The following is a 12,088-nucleotide window of genomic DNA, read 5'->3' as shown; positions in this document are numbered from 1 at the left end:
AGAAATTCAGGCTTCATGCTAGATCTTTGGTTTGCCTTCTGAGTAATCTGCTGGCATTTAACAGGGTTTTGTTTTGTTTTTTGGTGAATTCATTTTAAAGGTGCATGACAACTTGGTTGGTTGGTTAATGGGCTTATTTGTTCCTTCTACTAAAAAAGAAGGAAAAGTGAGAGGGAGAAAAACAACAACAACATATTGCATATCATTGCTTAGATATGGATACTGGAAGATTATATATATATATATATATATATATGTATGTATATTAAGAGTTTTCCAAAATGTGTAGCCCCAGTTACTTTAGAGATTATACCGATGTTGTGTTTTATGAGACAACGTGTTCTTGCTGTTATTGTTATATTGCGTTTAATATTCAAAATGTTTAATATTTAAAAAATAATTTTTATATTGAATGATTTATTAAATATTTCACATTAGCTTGTAGATTCTTGCAGAGAATGTGACTATTTCATTAAAAAAAAATCTTCTGAAACTGGAGTGGAAGATTTAGTGCCAAATGAAATCAGAGTAGCTGTTCTTTGAAGGGAAACAGCTGTATAGCTGTCCATGCAGAATATGGACAACCTCTAGGCAGATCGTTCATTTCCTGATTTAAAACATTTACACCCCACCACTATACCTGTAAGGATCCAACAATATAAAACAAGGAATTAAAGTAAAAGAAATCCACAATAAAATGATAAGCGGTAAAGAACAAATAGCAAGCAATAAAAGAAGAAAACCTAAAACCACGCTGAATAGCAAAAAGGGACAGAAACGTTGCACAATGAGCCTGAAAGGCTTTCTAAAGATCTGTTGTCTCAACTTGTTGCTTGATTCATGACAGTTTTCAAATGGATTTAGTGTTTGAAAGGTTCAGGGACCGCCTCATGCTTTATATCCTTGCTTGATCTCTCAGGTCTTACGGGAAAGTCCCTGTTAGTGGTTCCCTAGGCTCAGATGCTCAAAAGTTTAGAGATTTTCCTGTGTCACAAAACAAGCAAACAGGGAAATGTACATATAGCATCTTCATTATTTTTTTTACTTATAGAGTCTCTTTTTCACAGTTGGTTTACATTTTATATGAGACACTATCATTCTAGATTGCATGCAGTTGTGGGGGGAGAGAGGGGAGAGAGAGAGAGGGAGGGAGGGACAGAGATGAGAGGGCAATGCTTTTTTCTTCTATAGCATAGCATTTGTGTGGAATATTGTGTCAGCATCCTTTATGTTCCACCTTGGGCCCTTCGAGATGAACCACAAACACCTTTGTGTGAGTAAATTGTTGCTGGAAGCAGCCCAAAAGCCCTGGCCCATGCACACTTGGTCTGGAATGGTGAACGCTTCCTAAATTGTACTGCTCTGTGTGGCTGTTTTGGATGGACGTGTTTGCTGCCTTACTGAAGTCATCCTGAGTCTTTCTTATTTGTGTACTTCATCAACCCTTAAAAGGGTTGTCACGTCTTCAGTTCCACTTTAGTAATGTGGATGGGAACTGAATGAAGACGGGAAGTGGTTCTCTTGTTGGGAAAATGCTTTATTCTGTAGTCCAAATCAGTACCTGAAGGTAATTTCCGATAGAGAAGTGAGATGTCAGTCAGCCTTTCCTTGTGCACATCTGCGTGTGTGTACTTTACTGCTGTCTATTTCCAACTCATTCAAGGCCATGGTCTTGAGCAGCTTTCTACTGGCTTCCAGTTCCAAGACCATTAATCAAAACAGTTAAAGAAATGCAAACTTTAAAGCAATGGTCCTTTGGTGCCACCCTGAGCTCATTTGGGAAGAACAGAGGGGTTAGAAATGTAACAAACAAACAAACAAACAACTGCTATGTGAGCAGCTCACCACAGCACTGCTTCTTTTGCTGCTGTTCCACTTTCCGGGCTGGGATGAGTCACCAGCTGGGAACCAAAAGCCCAAAGAGCAAGTTGAGAACAAAAGATAAGTCAGGAGGCAGGACTGAGGGACAAGCCCAAAGCCCAAGTAAGGATATAGGAACATTACAATTCAGGTTTGCTGACCTCTCCCCACAACTGACTTAATTTGTATGCATACCTATTACCAATGCATTATCAATTCAAGAATACTTTTGTATGTATGAAAATCATTTTTTTCTTTGGGGAATACTCCCTTTCTTTATCACATTTTCTTTCCCCCCTTAAAAAAGTACCCAACAGACTACACCAGTGTTCTTCAGCCTTGCGTTCCAAGATCATTGTTGGACTAGAACTCCACCCACCCCCAGATTGTGTAGCCAATGGGCAGGGATGGTGGGAATTGTAGTACAACATCTGGACTCAAAGTTGAAGAACACTGAACTAGACGATGGCATAACTTGTGTGGTGTCCTGTTGTTGAATTCCAACTCCCATTAACCCTTGGCTGTGTTGGCTGAGCATAATGAGAGTTGTCATTCAACACCTGGAGGCCACCACATTGAAGTCTCACTGTCTGAATATCCTAAACTCATTTACCTGAGAGTAAGCCTTGCTAAATACAGAAGGGCTTACTTCTGAGCAACATAAAAAAAAATGGTACTGATTGTGTTCAGTATGAATCAATATTTTTGTTCAATATTATGTACTCCCATATAGATTTTTGGGAGGGGGTATTGAGTGACTGAGAAAGTTGTGGACACTGTAGATTTGTGCCTCCTTTGCATCCACTCCAACACATTCCTAATCCACCCTCAACACTACAGTACATCATGTGCTGGTCTCCCAAAGGAGCCCACAGGGCAAGGCAAGTTAGTTGTTTCAGCACTAAGGAGAGCTCCTAGTGAGAAACTTGTTCCAACAAGTGAACTTAAGTCTTTTGAGAGTCTGCCTCCAGTCCACCTCTGTCCCCTTTAAGAGGTCTAGAGTTTTTTTTAAAGAACCAGCCCTCTGACCAGAAGGTAGGCAGTTCTCCTAAGCTCCATGGTCTGCAGCCCGGTGTGCTCTTTGTGCTGTTGGGCTGGTGAGGTACTGTGAGAGGCACAGGCGAAGGCACCCCTGAAGGTCCTTGCTCTAATTCTGAAGGCCCTGGTGCTTTAGGGTGAGTCTCATTGGGCTCCTTCCTGCCAGTCTCTGGTTCAGTGGTCCCATACGTTTTAGGCTTGGGGCCAGAAACATGGTCTGCCTCCTTAGCGGGTGACCCTGTAGACTCTGTCTCAGTATCCTGGTCACTGCTTGATTCTGGGGTCATGACACATTCTGCCCCTTTGTCTTTAGCAGTGTTGGAACTCTGACATCAGTAAGGTCATGGCTGCAGAGGTTTCCATGGTGGCAGGAAGTAGTCTTATAAAGTTGGATATCACTTTCTGATGTCAGACCATCTTCAGAGTGGGAGACCTGAAACACCCAATGGATGGAAGGAGGGAGAGGTGCTGACCAGAGAAGAATGGCAGATTAAACTGATGGAGTATGCAGAGATGGCGAGACTGACGGGAAAGATCAGAAACCAGGAAGATCAAGTATTTCTAAAAGACTGGAATAAATTTTTAACATATTTAAAAGACCATTGTAACCAGTTAAAATCATTGGCAGGGATACAATGACACTTGTAATGTGAAATGAACTATGGTAACTATGGATATATAACAGATAGATAATGGTAAAAGATGCAGTCAGTGTGTGTGTGTGTGTGTGTGTGTGTGTGTGTGTGTGTGCGCGCGCGCGTATGAACCCATGGAGGGAGGGAGGTCCGAAGGTTTGAAATAACCTTTTATTTTAATGTTTTGAAATGGTTAAAGTTAAAATGTATAAAATTATGTAAAACCAATAAAAAATTATAAAAAAGAAAAGGAAAGAAACACCCAATGGCCCCTGGGATACCCTTTCAAGGGTCAGAGGATTTGCAGCCTTAGTAAATTTTTATATTGATATCATTGATTTCACCAGTACAAAAGGCAACATTTGAATGTCAAATGCTGGTTTCAAACTTAAAATGGTTACATTTTTACACCAACATTTGGACACTTGGCAACTTATGAAATACAAAACCTTTCAGTCCAGCTCTGCTTTAGACCTGAATAGACCAGTTCTTATTATATTTGACCTGTTTTGCAGGCATAATGCGAACATCTAACTGTGAGACCATTGATAACTAAATTGCTAACTAATATTATAGTCTTCTTTTAAGGTTGAAATTATTGATTTGATATTAACTGGGAGCTTTGTTTTAAACTGAAAAGCGGGCTGCAGATAAGAAACTAAAAAATTTAAATTGAAAACTGTCTAATCTGCAAACTTTTAAACTGGGAATACTCGAGATTTTAAAAGGTGAAATACCCCAATTGACTATAATTGCAGGCTTAAAGCCAAGTCCACCCACTTAAGTGCTTTGTGAATTAGTCTGCTAAGAATTCTTTGGGACAGAATATGCATCCCTAAATACACAGTCAGCATCTTTTATGAAGGATGTCCCAGATGTGATGTGCGGATATCTTTGACACCTATATTTAAAAATTGATTTCTGTAATGTTCCTGTATGCAGACTTTATTTCTGGAAGAACTTGATGTGCTTGATCTTGTGTCACTCAGATAGCCTCCCCTAATGTGATAACAACTCCTAAGGCATTTTGTGAAAATATCTGAGATGAGCTATAAAATGATTCTGATTAGGCTGTGCTTCCCTTTGCTTCATGGGAAAGATATGCTAAAGTTGCTGTCGCCTCTGCACTTGGTTCAGGGGGGCTTAAAATCTCCATGGAAATGACAGCAATAGAAGGAGGAGAGAGAGAACAGAGGCAAGAGGAGGTTGAGTCATGGCTTCAGAATTAATTCCCTGTAGGCTGAATATGTGAATGGCAGATGTGTTATACTCCAAGCGGCATTTTACATATGACCAGAATGGCAACAAACACAGAAGAGATTCTCAACCTGTGTGGCAAAGACTAAGAAACAAATGAGATCAACAGGAACTCCTGTACTTTAAATGGCAATGGGGCAGAAGAGGGGTAGAGGAGAAATTCAGTTCAGGTTGCATTAAACTCGAACTTTCCTAATTTTCATTTCCCAAAACAATCTGCAAACTGAAACACAGTGTTTGGGACTTTATACTTTAGAGGGAAGGCGAGTAAGATTATAAAATTGTGAATGGGCCATAGGGTACATGGACACAGAAAATGCATCTCTCACAACACTAGACCTCATGAACTTCTGATGAAGCTGAATGTTAGGACAGATTCTGGACAGATAAAAGAAAGTAGTTCTTTATGCAGTGTATAGTTAAACTATTGCTCCCATGGGAGGCAATGATGGCCACCAACTTGGATGGCTTTAAAAGAGGGTTGCTGGAAACCACAAGAGAAGAGCGTGCTTCGTGCTCGGGTTCCACTTGTAGATTTCTCCCAGACACCTGGCTGGCCACTGTGAGAAAAGGATGGCGGACTAGATGGGCCACTGGCCTCATCCAGCATAGCTCTTCTGATGTTCTTACAGTTCAAAGGTCACACTTCTCTGAATTTTGCAATGCCTTTTTCCAGCCAAGCAACATGCACAAAGAGAAATGATTGTGCACAGAAATGCATAGTGAAAAATGGCATGATTAAGGAAACACACACACAGTAAGGGAAATTGCTTTCCCATGTATACATAGACAAAATTGCATACCAAAATGTGTACATTAGGCAAAATTGCACACAAAAAATTATATTAGAAATTCACACTAAAATGCTGATTAATTTTCATGAGGACTAAACAACAACAACAACAACCACCCACTGATGTGAAAATGTGGAGAGTCAAAATAGGAAAGGGGAACAGCAGCTAAGGTGACCCTATATGTTGCTAATTCAAATATACCAAACTGCTAACCGCAACGCAAAAGTCTCAAGGAAAGCTGGCCAGATGTTCTCACATTTCTCTTCTTTGTGGTCACGCTGATACTTTGCCAGCTCAAGGAAGGACAGGGAGTGCAAATCATTAATCTGTTGTTGTATGGGAGGCAATGACTTCTGCTTCCAGTGTTGAAGCAGTATGCATTTTGGCTGACCCTAAAGCACTCATTACCTAGTGCACGACCCAGCAGTACATTTCAATTTATTTGCAGAACTTGATAAGTAGTCATGCAAACTTGCTTTAAATAATAATACTAGTAACAATGCAACACAGATTTACACATAGCTGCCAAGTTCTCCCTTTTTTTAAGGGAAATTCCCTTATGCTGAATAGGCTTCCTCGCGAGAAAAGGGAAAACTTGGCAGCTATGGATTTACAACACCCCCTGCATTTATTTCACTGCCCTCCCCCTGCCATGTTGTGATTTTGAATTAAACGCAGTATGCAAATAGCAATAAATAAACAGTTAACGCCAATCAGTTCCAATCTGATGACTTCAGGAATGGGGAACCCACAGCCCTCCATAAGGGTTACTTATTTCATTTTTAAAAAAATGTTTATTGTGTGCTTTTAGTTGTATGTGTGTTATTATTTATGCTTTGAGCCATCTTGGGTCCTGCACTGGGGGAAAAGGCAAGATAAAAATAAAATAAACAAATACGTTGTTGGACTCCAACTCCCATCAGCCACAGCCAGAAATGCCAATGATCTGGGGTGATGGGGGTTGTAGTCCAGCAATGTCTGGCAGGCTGCAGATTAATCACCCCTGGATTAATTGGACTGTTGATCTGTGGCTATACAAAAGACAAATTAAGGGCCAAATTAAGTATTACAAAAGACTACTTTGTCTTTTCGGAGGGCTTCCGCCGCCCCCCCCCCCCAATCTCCATATGCCCCTGATTTGGACTGAGGTTGAACACAAGTAAGGGTTCATTATAGCTTTCCTACCATGCTGATTTTCTGCTACAGATTGCACCCCCCCCCCAAATGGCTCTTACGATGTAAGAGAAAACTTACAGGTATTAATATGGGAGTCTGTGTCTTTTAACCTCTGAAATTAATGGCTGTTTCATGGGGGCCATTTACACCAAGGAACTGATGTGGGGCTAAAGGCAAAACCCCTCTCTTTTCCCACTGTACCACTGACCCACATCAGGAAGGAGCGCTGAGAAATACTCAGGGGAGTTGCTGTCACCAGAGATAGGATTGGGCAAAATGATGACCCCATTCTGTACAAGGCAGCCTCACCTGTTGATGCCATCAAAAGCAATAGTCTTTTCTTGTAATTTTATATCTCTGTAGGAAAGGATTGTTTCCCCTCCTGCAAGCCTGGCAGGAGGGGATCCTGGGTTCTCTGCACACCTCCCACACGCAGCGAATTCAGCTACTTTTTCATCTAATCATCTGTACCATGAAAGTAGAGCCAACTCTCTAACTTTGTTCAATTATATAATAGATGTTGGTGCTGGTTTAAAGTTGCTCACGTACAGCAAAGTGAAAGCAAACTCCCAACCATGCGCAACACAATTCCAAATGGCAATGGCCATTTGATAAGAACCTAAGATAAACCTTAGCCCAATGGCCCATCTCGTTCAGCATCCTGTTCTCACAGTGGCCAACCAGCTGCTGCTGGGAAGCCCGCAAGCAGGACATTATCACAAGAACACTGCCCTCTCCTGTGCTTAACAGCAACTGGTACTCAGAGCCATAATGCCACTGGCAGTGGACAAGGAACAGAGAAGTCCTGGCTAGAAGCCACCAATAGCCTTGTCCTCTATGAATTGGTCCAATTCTCTTTTAAAGCCACCCAAGCTGGTTTCAATTGCTGCAGGTACCGTTCTTGATCTACTACCAAGGGGTTATGTGCACAACCTAGATGCACTGGGGCTAAAGACGGGGAGAATTTCACTTCACATTGCAATGCAGGGTCTGCAGGGTCTTGACCGGGGCTGAGACTGGGGTGGACGAGGTGGAGATCCTTGCCAACAGAGGTCTGAGGTCTTCTTAAAACTGTATTGTTCAGATAAGTCCTCCCCACCCCCCGCCTCCCCTCAAACCTGTGATTCTTTGACAAGCAGTTCCTACAGATGAATTTTATGTTTTTATTATCTTTGTTGCAACGCTGTGCTTTTCGTCTGCATACCACCTTGGGATATTTGGTATGAAAGCACACTTCATCAATATTTTAATAAGTAAATGACGCAAACTTACCTTCTCCGCTCTCCCCGGAACAACACCCAAGCCAAAGTACTGCTGCTATATCCTTCAAAGCTTGTACAGTGGTACCTCTACTTACGAATAACTCTACTTACGAATGTTTCTACTTACGAATGAAGCTCAGTCCGCCATCTTGGATGCGGTTTAGATAGGATTTTTTCTACTTACGAATTTTTAGATAGGGTTGCTTCTACTTACGAATTTTTTCTCCCAATGCATTCCTATGGGATTCGACTTACAATTTTTTTTGACTTACAAATGTGCGTTCGGAACGCATTAAATTTGTAAGTAGAGGTACCACTGTACTCCTCTGAATTTTGTGGTGCAAGCCCTCCAACAGAGGGTCATAAAAAGAGGAGTAGCTGGTAGAGACAAGAGGTGTACAAGATGTAATTGAGGCTATGCCATGAAGGAGTGGGAGAGGGGAGAAGCAATGGGGAAGTTTGCATGGTGTGAATGAAGCTGGGGAACCAACCTGGTGCTCCCGCCAGTGCACCTGCTGTGTGGTGACCTCCTTACCTTGCCCTTTCCCCTCTGAGCAAGACACAGCAATGCCTGTACTGGGAGGTCAGGAAAGTGCAGCTGCCCTCGTTGCTGGCTGCTTCTGTGCAAAAATGCATATTTGGGGAGGGGGCAGCAGGGGAAGACTTCAAATAAATGACCTGCCCAAATGTCTGATTTGGGTAAAATTGCATACAAAGATGTGAGGCTTGGGAGCAAAGTGCACTAAAGTGCTGCAAATTTATGTGGAAATGTGGAGAACTGAACTTAAATGTGGAAAATCAACCAGAGAGAAACCAAAGCTGACCTATTAATCTGTCCCTAATTGGGACCTAGAGGTTTTCATGTAGGATCAGAAGGTCCTTCGTTCATTAGCCTTACAGACATGCTGATTTAATCAGGTGGAAGTCTAAAATTTCCGCAGGTGAAATTTGTACATTTTACGTTTTGCTTGGTCTCCACTTCCAAGTTTATTTTAATCTGAAAGAGTACCGTACATTTCTGTGTGGTTCCCAGGATTCTGCTCAGTGACCTTATGATATTGGCATGTTGCCAAATATAACCTCACAATGACGTTCCGGTCTCTCTAGGGCAGCCGGGTTCTAACCATTCTGCAGCTCTGGGGAAGTTAGAACCTCAACATAGCGTGGTGGCTTTGAAAGACTAAAGCAATAGGAATTAATAAAAATAAGACTTCAGATGCTTTTTATCGAAACAATGCCGCTGATGTCCTATAGGTGCTCATTTTGAGCTGACCGGTTTGTCGTGTGTAAAATACAGAAGGGCATTGTTGGCAAATGGTGGCATTGGCAGTTAAGCAGGTGAAAGAACCCCTGACGCGAATGGCATTTTTCGGTCCTGCAATATTGCTCCTCAAGCAGACGTGGAGACAGTTGGCATCCGTGTGTGTCATGAAGACTAAGACAGCTACCTCCCCTGGTAATTGTTAGCATGGCTATAGTGAGCATCTCAGAAACAGGTTGTGAGAATCAATGGGATACAGTTGTTCCTAGATATAAACTTACAGAAAGGATAGAAAGGAGGTTGCGCTGGCAATGCTGCTGCTCAGTACAGTATGCCAAAAAATAACAGTGTAGTTCTAAGCATGTTTGTTCCGACATAACTTCCACTGAACTATTGGTATTAGATAGGCACCTTTGTTGCCCTCTTTTCAATACTGCTAAAAACTATTTTGTTTAGTTGTCAGATGGAGACGAAGATACAAAGGGAAAAACTCTAGTACTATGTAGTAGTAAACTGCATTGAATATAAGGGATCTACTTCTGAATAACCACTTTAGGCCTGACTGTCAATGACACTTGGGAGGATGTTACACTTGTTTTAATATTTAGCCGTGTCCAGAATCTGGTTAAAGGTGTAAGTGTTAGCAAACCACTTTGGCAAAGTGACCGCAACACTTTCAATTTCAATATATATGAATGACCAGGAAATTTTCTAGAAAATTCAACACTATCTTTCCCCTATTTTAAACCTAGGGTTGCCATATTTCAAAAAGTTAAAAACCAGGAGCTTTTTAAAGGAAACCACCAAAATGGTTGAACTGTTTTTAGGAAAACCCGAAAGTTGTTGAGCTTCTTTTAGACAAACCCCAAATTTACTGAGCCTTTGGATGTCAAATCCACCTTTGAAATCCCAGTAACGTCCAGGAAAATCTGGTCATATGGCAGCCCTATTTTACCAAGAAGAGGAAATTTCATAACAGTGAGGGGATTTCTCAAAAAGAAGTTGGAAAGAGTTAGAGGAGTGTCAAATTCTTTCAGGAATCTTGGAGGCTATTTAAAACCATGACAATCATGACTCAGACAAAATATATGTCATAGATCAGAAAAGGTGTTCAAGAGGGTGCTGGTGTGGTTAAGTAACACTCTCAAAAGAGTCATGAAAGGGAATAATTTTTGCTTTTAAAAGTGAATTTCTTGTCCAAATGAGAAAAATACAGTGAACATAAGTGGTTGATAAGCCAATCAAAAAGGGAATCAGCCTCATTCCCAGAGAATTAGAGGGTAGCCAATATAGCCAGGATTAACACTGCAAAGAAAAAAAAAGTGGGCCAGTAAAACTACAAGCCAAATAACCAAGCAGCTAGAGCAGCTTCCTTAAGACTAAAGCACCAAAGACTTTAGTTTGGAAAAAAGAGGATGAAGGCCAAGAAGGGGGTGGAGGGCATAATAATAATAATAATAATAATAATAATAATAATACCTAATAATAATAATATATCTGGCTGGGTTTCCCTGGGCGGCTTCCAAGAAAGATTTAAAATACATTAACATATCACAGATTAAAAACTTCTCTGAACAGGGCATGATAAAAGCTCATGTTATAAATGAAGTCGAGCGACAACATTCCCACTCTATACTGCTAGAAACAGTCATCTGGGAATATGGGAACTGTAGTCCAAAACACATACAGTATATAATAATCATGAAACCACAGAATAATCAAAATAATTTTGTGCCCGTGACTAAGAAAGCCTTGCTCTCCAGGGTCTGTGAAGCAAGGTCTCTATCAAAGATCTCCGAGCCAAACTAGATATGGCATTAATTGTGTGAATGCAGACAACATGTGCTTTGAAAAATGTAAGTAGAAGGCGTAGGGAAAGCTGAGAAGCTTTGTGGTGACAGCGTTTGGGGAGGGAGAGTTTCACCTTTCTGCCCTTACCAGAGTGTTGTTGTGAATGTGCATGCGTGGGCTGTGGAGAGTGCAGTGGATATATGACAATTTTGGCTGCTGGGATGTGGCCCTTGGAGGGTTGGCCACAAGCTTGCATGTGGACCTGAGGAAGAAAAAGACTAGCACCCCCCATCCCCACCCTGATATATAGGGTGGAACTTCTGAGAAGGGAACGTGTAGCACTCATTTGCATTTCACAGCCCAACAAAAAACATACAGCCACTGTAGCATTGTGCCTTATATCTCCTTCAAAACCTTTCTACAAGTATGGGGGGGGGGACGGACAAGAAAGCACACTGTGTCCTGAGACAATTTTATTATTGCTTCCGCCTTTGCACCATAAAACAGTAACAGAACGTCGAGCATAAAACGACTGCCACAACTATAACACAGTTTAAAGAATGATTGTTCTCTATCTATTCCTTAGACACAAATGCCTCCTGGAGCCTGTGCAGATGCATTTAAAGCAGATTTGGCACAAAGGAGATGAATTAATGTAAGTACAAATCCCGCAGTATTGATTCTTATGCTAAATGCACATTTCTTCAATGGACATTGTACATTAGGGCAAAGAGCTAATGCACACTCCAGGCTTGATTTAAATTGCTGGACAGAGAACAGCAGAACACAGACATTGAAGGACATATCAGATGGCTTCAAATCAGGGCACTGCGGGTGTTGATTCAGCACCAGCAAGACTGCCTTCTGGGACCAGGCAGGATCAGGTCACAGAAACATAGAAAGCTGCCTTATACCGAGTCCATCAGGCGAAGTATTGTATATAATGATTGTTAACAGCTCTCCAGAATCCTAGAGAGGGATATTTCCTAGCCCTACCTGACAATGCAAGGGATT

At 41.5% G+C, this 12,088-nt stretch overlaps 1 protein-coding gene across 1 annotated transcript in view; it reads left to right on the top strand.

Annotated features, from left to right (window-relative positions):
* Positions 1-12,088, top strand: part of ZNF366 (zinc finger protein 366) — a 30,355-nt gene that overhangs the window by 2,228 nt on the left and 16,039 nt on the right. Inside the window, exon 2 of the mRNA XM_035100091.2 lies at positions 11,661-11,729. The gene's annotated coding sequence lies outside the window, so the exon portion shown is untranslated. The remainder of the gene's footprint in view (positions 1-11,660; positions 11,730-12,088) is intronic.

This window comes from Zootoca vivipara, chromosome 11, assembly GCF_963506605.1.
Source record: "Zootoca vivipara chromosome 11, rZooViv1.1, whole genome shotgun sequence".
Taxonomy (NCBI): Eukaryota; Metazoa; Chordata; class Lepidosauria; order Squamata; family Lacertidae; genus Zootoca; species Zootoca vivipara.
Note: the sequence above shows the minus strand (reverse complement) of the source record. Positions and strands in the feature narration are given on the sequence as shown.